The 13,863-nt window shown below is 39.2% G+C and overlaps 1 protein-coding gene across 1 annotated transcript in view; it reads right to left on the reverse strand.

Moving 5' to 3' along the window:
- Positions 1-13,354, reverse strand: part of skor2 (SKI family transcriptional corepressor 2) — a 104,216-nt gene extending 90,862 nt beyond the window's left edge. Inside the window, exons 1-2 of the mRNA XM_085279182.1 lie at positions 13,161-13,354; positions 5,032-5,080 (exon numbers count right to left, since the gene is read on the reverse strand). The gene's annotated coding sequence lies outside the window, so the exon portion shown is untranslated. The remainder of the gene's footprint in view (positions 1-5,031; positions 5,081-13,160) is intronic.
- Between the last annotated feature and the right edge of the window lie 509 nt (positions 13,355-13,863).

The following is a 13,863-nucleotide window of genomic DNA, read 5'->3' on the forward strand; positions in this document are numbered from 1 at the left end:
CAATGTGGAAATGTCTGTGAACATCTATAAAGAGGAAAGTGGGTTCATGTTCTACTGAAATCTAAAGAGTAAAAGACATATCGGACTCCTGTGTCTCAGTGTGCCTGCAGAATGTCATTGATTTCGAACAAAAATAAGATAAAAAAGACCGTGTTTCATCCATAAAAGAGGGATCAAGTGTTGGAGGCAGAAAGAAAGAAAAGCAGAGGCAAGAAGTGGATGCACTGGTATGTTTTAATTGCTTCTCTCTTTTTGTTTTTTAACAGCATTTTCTTCTCTTCCTTATCAATCTCCTTGTCTTTTCCTACCTTCCACTATGACTTTCTCTCTTTACCTGCCTTCCTTTTCTTCCTTTGTCCAGTTTTTCCTGCCTCTTCCTCATCCACTATCTTTTCCTCCAAGTTTTCTTTTTACACTGATACCACTAATACCTTCCCTTTACTCTCCACTTGTCTCTCTCTAGCTTCTCTTCTTTCCTTACATGGTCCCATCCTTTCACTTCTCCTCTTCTTTCCCTCTTCTCCTCCTCAGTATCGACAGAGGAGGTATGCATTTTGCTAAAACACTGGCTGATGAATCATTGATGTTGGTGTTGAGGTTTCAGTGGCTCGGGGGCAGCCGGATGTAAATAAGTGAGGACTAGGCATGGAGTATAGCTAGCTGATATTCAGCCCTCGATCTGAAACATTGATGAGATATGCATGGGAGTGTGTCTATGTGTGTGTCTGTGTGTGTGTGTGTGCACACTCTGGACCTTCTTTGAATGCTATTTAAGAAGGCCAGATATGACAGTTGTTTACAATTTGGTCCAGACACTGAAGAAGTAAGGAAGGAGCATGGGGATAGAGAGGATGACAGATGGATGTGGGTAAGGAGGAAGAGGGATGCAAGGAAGGTAGAAAGAAAAAAAAATGAAAAGAAAGGAGATGAAGAGGGGGAGTTAATGATGATGTTACTTGTATAAGTAATGAATATTAGATTACATAGAGTACAAAAACATGAATCAGGCAGACATGTCATGATGACTGGCATCCTCTCAGACATGGATCAAAAAAGGGGCCGTGCCCCCATATTTCCCACTTTAGACACTCCCCCTCAAGATTGAAGAGTGCAAGTATAACTATTAGAAAGAAAGTGAATACCTTCTGTCAGTCTGCATAGAACTTCACAGGAATTTGAAGACAGGCATCAACCTAAACTAGCAGTAAGTCTTCATTCAAATCTGCTTAGCAAGAATGCTGTGATTGCATAAAACATAATGGCACTAGATAAGACTTAACTGTGGAAATAGTTACCCTTGTTGAGTAAGCAATGTGACTCTCATTTGATCTTTCCCAGCAAAAGTCAAAAGTTTTGATTTTGATTACAGTAACTGTCACTTTTATGGCATGTTTTCTTATTTTCTATATAGATCCTGATTGGACTGAATTTTCCTATGTTTTAAAGTTCACATATATCCATAAACATTGTTGTTTGTTTTTAAACTGCCGCCAGCTTTTGGGGAAATTGGCTATAAGGCCCCCCAAATATGCAAAATTTATTTGTGATGGGATAACATAAGTTAGGATACTTGCCAACTTGCTGATGTTAGCACACAGTACACATCACTCAAAATTGTTTGGACCACAGATATGTTTTCATATTTTGTGTCAACTACACCAATGAAAAGTTAACAAAAGACACACACACACACACACACACATCTATGTAAAATACAAAGTATTATTCATATAATCGCTTACCTAACAGAGTTACCACTTTTATAATCAAATCCATGATAGTTTGGTGGAAGCCATAAGTAGTTAAATACCAGTGGCTGTATTGATGTACTGCATCACATTTATAGCAGCACAGTGGTGCAATGGTTATCATTGTTGCCTAACAGAATGAAGCTTCTAGATTTGACTCTACAGCCGGGTGGGTACCGTCAGTTTGGGGTTTTTGCATGTTCTCCCTCCTTACGTGGGTTCTCTCTGGACACTCCCACAGTCTGAAAACATTTATGTTAGGTTGATTAATGAAATGTTTAGACAGGCTTTCAGCATCCTACAGGAAAACACCTTCTGTTTTGTTTGAAACTGCAATTTCTCCGTTAAAGGAAGAGAAAAAAAGATTTAAGAATCCTTGAAAATTGTCCTTAAATGTGATGGATTTCCTAATCTATCTATTAGCTCCCAAAAAGTCATGCACACACACATGCGCTCGCGCTCGCGCGCGCGCGCGCGCACACACACACACACACACACACACACACACACACACACCTATCCACCTATCGCAGCCAATCACCATTCCACACCTTCACTTAAAGCACTTTTCGGGCCTCTTAGTGCCTCCCTCCCTGTACTGAGCACCATTAATACAGTCACTTAGTCCACTAATACATCAGCGTGGTCAGTGCTGTTACATTATGCATCGTTTGGGGTCAGCGCACAGTGAACTGTACTGGTCTTGACTCTAACCACACATTGTAAAGGCATTATCCATTTCCCACAGAAAACAACACTGACAATGTGATGAGTGATTTAAGAAGACATGCACTGATGTGCCAGCAAATACTCTACACATATATACATTCATACTCAAAGTTTTATGTCCGTATGCTACATGTACGCTACAGAAAGGTATTATTAAAAAGAGAAAAAGAGCTTTGATTAATAAAATTAAATAAGAAGGTACTGTACAGCCATTTGCAACAATGATACAGGCAATCACACCTTAAAGAGCCAAATTAGCTATCTCAATCAAGTCAGCATAGTTATGAGTCAGATAATAGTTCCAACATTCACAGGACATGCCACAGGCCTGCAGACTTTATATCACCTCACAAATGCACTGAAACAAAAACAAAAAAATCTGTTATCTGAGGAAATAGACAGACTATTTACTGCTTATCAAACTATTCTGCATTTTGGCTGAGCAAACATGAATTAAAAAATAAGTAAAAAAAAAACCAAACAAACATCAAAAATGGCAATGAAAGGAGGACTGGCAGGAAAGGTTTATTGTACAATGTAACAGTTATAAAATAATGGCACCATAACTGTTGAGATTGTTATAAGTCTTGCAGTTACAGTGCTGGTTGCAAAATATCCCCAGGAAAAACGTAAGCCCCAACTGTAACCAAATCAAGAAGACAGATGCTGCTTTTGTCTGCTTATTTATTCGCAAAGAGTCACCAGAGCAGGTACATGCTTGATTTCACTGAACGTTTTTATATACCACAGACTCTTTGTGACACATCTGTCAATGGGATTTGTGCCTCATTCCAGGATCAAGCTGAGGATCTTTTGCTTGTTAGACAAATGTGTAAACCACTACGCTACCATCAGGACCGTTACATTTGTGTTCCTCAATAACTATGCACACTTCTTCTGGTAGCTAAAATGGCAGATGGTGGAACAACTAGAATGACTGTCGAAACGCTAACTTGCATGCTTAAGCAGGGAGAAGAGATAGTTTTCCACAACAGCTAGTCTGTATTGGATTTGAACATATAGAGCAGTTATTTTCCATTCCACATGCACCCATAAACATGAAATCCATTCTGCTTATTTCTCGTAACTTGAGGCTGGACCATTTCCCAAAATGCTTCTCGAGAAATCACACACGCAGTAACAACTCTGATTCCTTTCCTGTTTGTCTCCTATTTTAATTCCATAATAAAAAAAAAACAACCCACAGGATTACGCTTGAAATAACACCTCACAAATGCACAGCACTTCCAACTTAGCATGAGTAAACTCTAAATTTTTAATTTTTACGGTACAAATGAAATCACTGGTGGGGACTATTCTCCTAGCACAGAAACAAATGCACATGAATACATGCATAAACACACACACATCCAAACACAAGTGCAGCTCTTAACCACACAGTAAAACCCCCATTATCGTTTAACCACAGAAAACAACAGCGCCTTAAGGTTAAAAAACCAAACTCTCTGAAGCCCATTAGCTATTCACCGCAGGGCAGAGCACTTTAGACTGGTGGTGTATACAGTTAACCACAGTATCTGAAGCACATTACCTACTTACCACAGCTCGTGTGTACTTGTATATGTGAATGCTTGTGTGTCTCTTGTGCAGTATGTACACCAGGCTCAGGTTAGCTTATGTGTATGCGCATTTTAACATTTGTGAGTTACTGAGCATGTGAGCATATCTTATCATTTCCTGGCTGTTTGTCTGTGTGTACACATGTAACACGACACTTTAATGAAAGGAAGAGAAAGACAAGGGTGGAAGAGACAACGGCAAAATGGGAAGAAAGATGACAGAGAAGAATATTGAACGACATAAGTCGCAAAAAATTCAAGCTATAGGGGGACACAAAAAGCAAGACATGTGGACATCGATAATGCCAAGCCACAAAGACACTTTGCATACAGCAATGTAGAAAGAAAAACAGAAAAAAAAGAAAAAGTTGCTTCTGAAACCTGCTTAAGAAAGCAAATTTAAGGACATTTTTAAGAAAAAAGCAGGGAAAAAGAAGGAAGAAGACAAAGAGAGAAAGAGAGAAGCGCAAGAGTGACTTAACTGTGAAATTCAGAGAGAGAAACTGCGATGAGGAGGCAGCAGTACATCTTGATCAACAGATGACTGATCATATCAGTGCTGGCCATCTTTCACCAGCCGCCGTTTGACGACATAACATGACCCCCTGTACACACACATGCACACAGCTGCGCGCACACACAAGCGAACACGAGCACACTCCCACATACACGCACATCCATTTCCCCCGACATACCCTGAGGCAGGAGCATCAATAACGAATGGCCTGGCCAGGGGCTTCCATTCACTCTCACTCACACACACACACACACACACGCACTCATTCATTCACACATGCACACAAGCATGTGCACAAATATACCCCCATATGTGTCTCTCTTTCACATATTCATGCATTCATTCAAACACACATGATGGTCAGGCTAGAGGAGAACAACAGAGGAATAAATTGGACACACAGACACACACATTAACCCCACAATATGGTTCTGTGCCCTCAGGCCTAAGGTCTTACCCCCTACTCAGGACCCTGTGTCCTCCTGATGCCCTCCTGCAGCTCCTCTCTGTGTGGTTATAGGCAAAAAGAAGAAGAAATGAGAGATTATTAATAAACTGTGAATACTGCTAGACCTAGAAACATACATTTGAAGTGAACAAATGATGTGTGGAAAACAGTAAAAGCCAGCAAGGGTAACACAAGAAGGGATAAAGAGGAATTAGAAAGTAAGAAATTCACAAAAAAAAAGTGACTCAAACAATTCATGAACTAAAAATGAACAATTCCAGTCTATCAGTACTGTTTCAACTGTAAGTGTAAATATTTCATTCCTTTAAGATGCCTCACATCACCCAGAGAATGGCTAAGAATGTATTTATTTAGGTTATTTATGCTATAAAGCACAACAAAAATCAAAGTCATGGAGATTTCTATAAGGTGGAGTTCATTTCCCCCTCCACAGTGTAGTTTTGACAATAATAATAAAGTTCAGCTTTAACTAACAGAATTTAGTTCAGACAATTTCTAGTTAATACTGAATTTCAATCAGTGTTGAAAACTGAACTGAAGATGGACTGTGAGGTAAGAGCAGAAAGGGGTTTTAAAAAGACAAAGAAGGTTAATAAAAGGTGGTTGGGTGGTGGAAAGATGGTGGTGTTGTGTCTCCAGTCTCATGGCTGACATCTCCTAAGTGTAATGGGAGTGTACTTTAACACCTGAGTCCACCAAAAGCAAGCGCACACATTTTCATATGAGATCCTTCACTTTCCATTCAGTCTTTCATCTTATATTCATCTTATATTATAGTATTTCTGTTTCTTTTGTTTGGCTCTCCTTTTTTCTTTTCTTCTGACTTTATTAAACAAACACACCTGGTGTCTAGCTACTTGAGGCCACACGTGGCTTCTGTTCACTCATCAAACACAAGAGCAGTACTAGATTAATTCTTCAAAGTACATATCCAATCTCTGTCTTCTTACCATGGTGGATGTCTCAGTCTTAAGACTTAGTCCAAGCCCACTTCAGTGGCATTGTAGTTACAAATACTAAAGTCCAGAATGATGGCTGAAGGGCTGTCCACAAATGGTCCAATCAATCGTAAATTTAGCTTATAAAAAAACCCCAAAAAATCATTTCAGGAGAGGAAATATTTTTTATCTAAGGAGGACTCAAACTATGGTTTACTGCATATAATTAAAACACTCTAAAGTACTCTGGACTCTAAGTACTGTCCAGAAGTCTTAAGTAACCCCTCATTTATTTATATTTCTTTATACTGGACAAGTGGACTTCAACAGCAGACGAACAGTATCCAAAAGTCACGTCCTTAAGAAACAGGAAAAAAATCCAGCAAAGACCTGAACAAGCTCTAAGAGATTCATCTGCCCCTTTAGTTGATCCAATTACCAAAGCCTCATCAGAAATGGTTTCAGTGGAAGAGTGGCTGTCAAGATGCTATTCTTAAAGAAGAAAAACAGAGAGAAAAGTCTGAGTTATGCCAGATTACACAATAAGTGGTCTGAAAATCAGCGGGAACAGGCTTTTGATGAGGGCATGATGAATTCAAATGTGAAATTTCTTGTCCCCTGGTCCCACATTTTGAAACAACACCCTGTATTTTGACTGGTTCTGTTGGACATGCACTTTTCAAAACTTCAAAACTACTCCAATGAATACAATCGGTGTCTTTCTTTTATACTCAGACTGTTATCCTGTGTAAGGCCATAGTTATCCTGGAAAGTTACAAATCAAACATGCATCTAAACTTACAATTAAAGATTAAAAACTGCCTAAATTAGCTTGGAGAATTGTTATTTTTACAAGAAAGCTTGCCCCAGACTTCAGACTGTGTTGAAGAATTAAGGCGGTCAGACGAAATATTGACTTTCAAGTTTGTTAGAATTGTTCAGACTCTATTCTATTCTATTTACATTTCTCTTTTTAGATGTTTCAAAAAAACACCTATTTCTAATTTTGCTAGCAAAATATAAAGGAAAAGGCTGAAGAGTTTTGCATTGTACTGCATTTCTAATTCAAGTTCAAATGCACCTATTTAACTTACTAGAGGCAATGTAAGCTGTGAGTTAGACACGAGGATCTGCAACCTATAGTCTAAGCTGATGTTTCATTATCACAAATACTGTTTTGTCAAGCATTGTAAATAAAAGAGCAGAACGTGACATATTGTACAGACAAAACCTCCCCTGTGACACAGGTAGTCAATTATCTCAGAACATAAATGTACCTGAAAGTTGACACTTTAGCGATTTGCTAAATATCAAAACCACTGTGCAGTCAAGTGTAGAGGCAATCGTTATTTGTGTAGGTTGACCCTGCACCTCAAAAGCCGACCATGTGGCATTTAGTGCTGATACACAAACACAGCTGATCTGCAGCAATAGCAGTCCAGCCTCCTATGGGAAGTGTGGCCTATCCCTGACTATTTAATGACAGAGGGGGAAAAATCGCTGCACATAAAGCTGTCTTTGCTTCTTAATTGCACTCTTTAGTTATTCCAGTTAATGTTAAATACTGACAGAAAGGGTTTAGAGACACATTAACACACACACGCAGATTAACACTTACACACCTTAAGGTTGTGGGTGAACTATACATGACACATACACACACAAAAAGAGAAAAAAAAAATGCTTTAGGTGAGCCACCGAAAACACACTGAGGATAATTATTACATTCATATGCAAACGTCTGCAGTGCCTGCCTGGCAGCCTGTGTTTCTTAAAGTGTGTGCTTTTCTTATTTAATTAATTAAAACAATTGTCAATGAACTTTAAATTAGTCCAGCATAAAATAATCATTTCCAGTGTGTGTGTGCGTGTGTGTGTGTGTGTGTGTGTGTGTGTTAATAATTAGCAGGCAGTAAAGCGGCTGTGTTAATTGCATTTAGGATCCTGCCTGGGGAGAGAGAGGGGAAGGAGTGAGCAAGAGAGAGAGACACACAAAATGAGGGAAAGAGAGGAAGAGAAACAGCAAGCGAGAGCGCGCATGCAAGAGAGAGAGAAAAGGACCGTCTCTCATCTCTTGTTCCTGAAATAGAGAATTCCCATGTATTTTGAGATATAAAATGGAGCATGGAGCCCCCAGGAGCAGGAAAACACACATATACCGTCCATCTCACACACACTTTTTTTTTTTTATTCACTCACACCCTCATACATACACAGCCCCTGGGAGCATAGCGCTAACCTTAATTAGCCTAACACTGTGGTGAAATTGATTGAAATGCAGAACATCAATTATTAAGCCTAACTGTTTTCATAACCCCACACACACCCCGCCATGTAGCACATGTAGGGGGAGGCGGAGAATATTAGGAAGGTGGAGAGTTTGTGTGTTTGTGCGAGCACAGGCACGTGCGTGTTTGTTTGTGCGCACGGCCTTCAGTAGCTCGTTGCTTTAAAAAGTAATGTGAGATGATGTGAAAATACACAGTGTACACAGCTGCACACTTAATACACAGAATTAACAGACAAACATGCATAATATGATCTGCTTCGCAACAAACAGGGAATAATATTAGCTGATATTATTGCACACAATGTATTGATATTGGGAGGAAAGACAAATAAGAGAAAAAGGTTGAAGATCAGCGAAGGAGACAAAAGCAGCTTACAGGCCACATTCAGAACTGCAAAAGTGACAGTAAAAAAATCGTTAAACTAAACAAAGAACAACTAGTGCTTTAATTTTATTTATTCAACCAACGTGAAAAGGTTAGAAGGGACAGAATGTCTTCTCCCCCTCCGCTCAAACAGCCTCCATCATTGTAAAAACAACCCCACAAACAGCTCATTTACAGGTGCTGCTGTATGCTGACAGGTTTGCCTGTGGTGGGAGAGCAAGACCTCGCGCTCACAGGGCACTAAATTTATCATTATGCAATTTTTTAAGGAAAAGTGGCTGTGAAGATATGAAAACTTGCTAATTCTTTAAGATGGCAAGAATGAGGTGAAATGAAGCGTCATGATCACTGCTGTGCAGGAAAGGAATGGTTGAGATGGTGTGTGTTTCAGCGCCTTAAAAAATCACCTAAAAATTAATTATAATTTCAAAATCTGAAGCCAAATACCCATCCCCAAAAACATTTATATGCATAGTTGAATATCTGTGCACAGCACTAAATTTCATTTTTCCAATTTGTACCATTAAGCAGTTGTATGAGAAGAAGCAATCGGCCTGTGCTGTCATTCTCACTGGACATTTCAACCTGAAGAACCATCTAACACCAGCTACACTTGTATTTTAAAGAAAGCGTAGAAGAACAACCTTGAAAGTATATTTAGATTTTACAAGAGATATTCAGTGTTCCCAGCTAAGTGTAATATTTCCCATCCACATAATGAGCGGATCTTAATTACAAATAACCCACCATACAATCTCATGTAAAAATTCCCCCTTAATGACCATTTCTGTTACAGAGTAACCTTTTGAACTCGGTTGAGGTGATGATATAACGACGTCACAAACACTCTTAGAGCTCATAACAGCTCATAATTGGAGGGATCGTTTTGGGGTTAAAGCAGAACTCACCAATAAGAATGACAAACACATTTGAATAGAGTTCTTGAGTTGATTCCTTTCATATAGAAAGACTATTTCAAGGGTAACTTTGCCACCAGTTTCATCCATATTGAAGACAAGTGCGTTCTAGGTGCTTTGCTGTCTATGATTCGTCTATTTCTGATAGTAAATCAGTTAAATGGAAATTGAAGGATAGCTGATTGTTAAGTAAGCAAGACGGTCAATAGAATATCAGGTTAAGCAGCATGTTCAATGCTACAGGAATGCAGTGGAGAGACTTTTTTTTTCTTTGTTTAAGTGAAACAAGTCATTTAATATGATTAATTACTGTCAATATCGTGTTATTCCTCCAGCAGAGAATGTATCCTTGCAATCTTTTTGCACAATTACACCTGTGGTGACAATGTATTACACATTTATGGGGCAAATAGGCAGCAGAAAGTATGGCTTTTGCTTCTGTTTTGGGACTTTTATATGTGAACAGATTACAGATATATAATTGTCACTCATTCCTTATTGTACATATTCATGAGAATAATTGTAACTGTTGATAATATGTGAAATTCTGTGGGTGGACATAGGAATGCACTTTCATTTGGGAAATTAAGTTGTGCATTCCCCCACATTAAAATGTTGTTCATATTCAGATGTAAGATCTGATATTTTTTTTAGAACCATAAAGAAACAGGGAAAAAAAGTCGTGTCAGTCTCCCCTAAAAAACCTTGACCAAAGGAGGTCTACCGCCTGCCACGCTGCACTCATTTCTTCATGTGACCACACCATGCCCCATCCCCAAACTTGATGACTCCCTGACCTCCAGCATATCTTTGTCCCAGCGCTGCCACGACCCACTGAGTCAGTGGAAAACTCATTTAGGCCTAATTACATGGACTAGCCGTCTACACCCCCTTACTTTCTTTCCCCTCTTCGGTGAAAGAAAGTAAGAGAGGGGTAGATGGCTCTTTTCTTCTTTGCTCTCTCGCTGTCCTTTTCTCTTTGCTCTCTCGTTTCTTCTCTCATCGTGCTCCAGTTACCAGGTCAGAGTAGCCCTCTGCTACCAGCCAGCCAAAACACACACATGCATGGACACACACAGGCACACAGGATATCCAACACTCTAGTGTGGCCAAGAGGCCACAGGTAAGCAGGTACAAAGGCTTTTAGATGGTTCATTGTTATTTCCTTGGGGTCAGCCATAGGTTAGGGCCCAGTCTTAATTAGTTAACATAACTTATACATGATCAACCTTCTTCGGGTCCTATGGTGCCCAAATACACACAAAGTGCCTTTCTAAGATGTAAAGCCAAGAAGTAAGAAGGGTTCATCTACACATGTATCGACTGTTCCCAAGGAACCATCCACTTAACCCTGTCCAGGAAAGACACACATCATTCGTGTACACACACACACACACACACACAAACACACACACACACACGGTTGGATCAAGCAGCACGTATAAGGTTTAGATTCAAGGGGTCAGGTAAGTGAAATGTAAGGAACCCATGAAAGGAATCTTACACTGGGATGTCAAATGGCACAAACACAACGTCAGAAACAAAAAGTCATATTAATGATAGATGTCAGTCTGGGGTCAGCACACAGGTTGTATGTCAGGACCTACGCTGCAACATCACCAGGTATTAAAAAATACCTGACAGAGAGAGTTAAAGGTATTCTTAAAAATCCTCCCGCCTGTGTCAGGTTTTTTTTTTTTTTTTGCCTTAGATGCATAGACATAAACAAAGACAGAGACATGGACAGCAATAGATAAACAAATTACAAGACAGCTATTTATAGCTGTGCTGAAATGTATGATGAGGAGTCAAGCTAATAAGTCCAGCTGAGAGAGACCCTTGTCGGTACGCATTACGTAGATTAGCCATACTGTTAAGAGCAGCAGTCGTAAAACCAATGAAATGTCATAACTACACTCAAATAAACTTCATGCTCACGTGAAATCCATAATACACTACACATACTAACAGCCTGGAGTAAGATCACAGTTGCAAAATACTATATTTGCTGCTGACTGTAATTTACCAAGCCGAATTACTCTCATAGTTACTGGGAAACATATTTTGCATTTGCAACCTCTGCATGAATAGCCAGCACATCCGATCAATATCTAGTCCATAAAGCAGACGCCACAGTCACAACAATTAACGTTCTTGCGTCTATTAACCAATCGGAAATATAAATTGAAATCTTTTCTGCCACCGCAACTGAAAAAAACATGACTGCCACCATTAATAGTCTATATTACACTTCCAGAAAGTTTAGGCACACTCAGGATATGGTATTAATTTGTTTGGGAAATGCTTACTGCTCTGTACTGTAAGAGGACTCAGGGGACTGGATGAGATCCAAGGCCAAACCATAAGGAAGGAGGGTAAGCATCAACAACAACACCCTAATGATGCTCTGGTAATGGAGTGGGTCACTTAGAAAGACTACTCATTCAGGCAGGCAAAAAAGATGTAATAGGTGTACTGGCATAAATTTAACTGGGAAGACCAAAATGCTGAGTATTTACACGAAACAGGTTAAAATATGTTGCTAAATATATTTTACTGCTTTTTTTTTTTATCACAACACCAATTATCTAAAACCAACAACAACAGTACATACTATAACACATATAAAAGATACTCCACTCTCTAGACTGTTTACTCCACCCAGCCTTTTAACTGCAAAGGTTTTAATGTGTTTTAATGTGTCTGGGATGTTTAACTGTAAAACCACCATATCACTAAGTAGACTATTTCACTTCAAGGGAGGGGGTTAAAAGACGGTTTCACTCACTGACAGTAAACAAATATAAATAATTCAGGGAGGGAGAGATTACCATTTTATTTATGTTACAGATCAGTTACTGTTTCAGGGTTGTGATCCAGTGTCTGTATATATGCTTGTGAGTGTGCACATAAAGAAGAAAACATTTATTATCAAACTGGTTTGGTCAGTTTTTTACAGAAATATACAAACTACTTAAATCTTCATTGCAACGCTAAGTAACTGTCAGTGTCCTTGTAGACAGGTAGTGTACCTGTGTAACAGTCCGGCTTTCCTTAAAACACATTTACAAATTAACACGTGCACAGGTTAATAATACTGTTGTGAACTGGGAGTAAAATAATGCAAATAAATAAATAAACACAAAAATCAAATTTAAATTTTAAAGTAGGTTTTGAGCTTCTTTATTGCGCCTCACACCCCTGGGGCGCTTCATTAGTTTGCTTCTACCTCCCCCTACCGACAATCATAAGACACCTAGCATCAGGACCAACCCATATTCTACAACCTAGGCTACTAGGCTAGTGATTTGCTTACATTTTTAATAGTAATGCCATCCTTTTTAGTATTTGAACTAAACCACCAAAGCCCTTCAGTTTACATGCAATACACTATAAACACCACATAAGCCTCACTAAATACACTTTAGCGAGGCTTTAAAAGCAAACACAAGCTAAAAGACTTCTAACAGACAGTCTAAACAAAGCTAACTTCAATAGACGTCTGTGCATCAACTTACTGATTTAAACAGTTTACTATACTTATATCTCTCGAGAGTTATAGGATGGACATTAGCCAAAGACAGTACCTGGACCTCCGAAATGCAAATTCTTCAAGTGTTACTGTTTAATTGAATCCATCGAAGAACTCAGTGTTTAGCTAATGAGCTGGAAGAGCCCGTCCTTGTTGTAGCTGTGGTTGAGATAATACTTATTCCAGCTAAATCTTGCAGCTAATCCATTTTAAAAGTGTCCTCACGGTGGCCTAAGCTAATTAATCATAATTTGGTTGGTCTAATACACTAATATTTATCAGTTTCGCTTCTGGGGAGAGCAAATAAACATGTCTCATTATACAAAACAAAAAAACAAACACTTTTTTTATGTGCACATAAAATGTGTGCAGCAACTCAGTGAAGGTCAAATTGAGTATCAGCGGGGGGGGGGGGGGGTGACGACATTGGTGTTGGTCTGAGTATTTTAGAAACTGCTGCAATCTGCTGTCATTCTCCTGCACAACTATCTCTAGGCTTGGTCTGAAAAGAGAAAATATCCAGTGAGGGGGCGAAAATACCTCATTGATGACAGAGTTCAGAGCAGAGCGCTTCAAGTTGATAGAAGGGGAACAATGGCCCAAATAAACAGTCATTACAACTGAGGTATGCAGAAGAAAATCTCTAAATGCACAATATGTGTCTTAAAGCAGATTAGCTGCAATAGAGGAAGACTCACTAGGTACCACTCCTGTCAGCTAATAATAGAAAACTGAGGCTACACACAGGCTCACCAAAA

The sequence above is a fragment of the Mchenga conophoros genome, linkage group LG7 (assembly GCF_057382185.1).
Source record: "Mchenga conophoros isolate Kocher_MC1m ecotype Shallow Benthic linkage group LG7, M_conophoros_male_GT1.1, whole genome shotgun sequence".
Lineage (NCBI taxonomy): Eukaryota > Metazoa > Chordata > Actinopteri > Cichliformes > Cichlidae > Mchenga > Mchenga conophoros.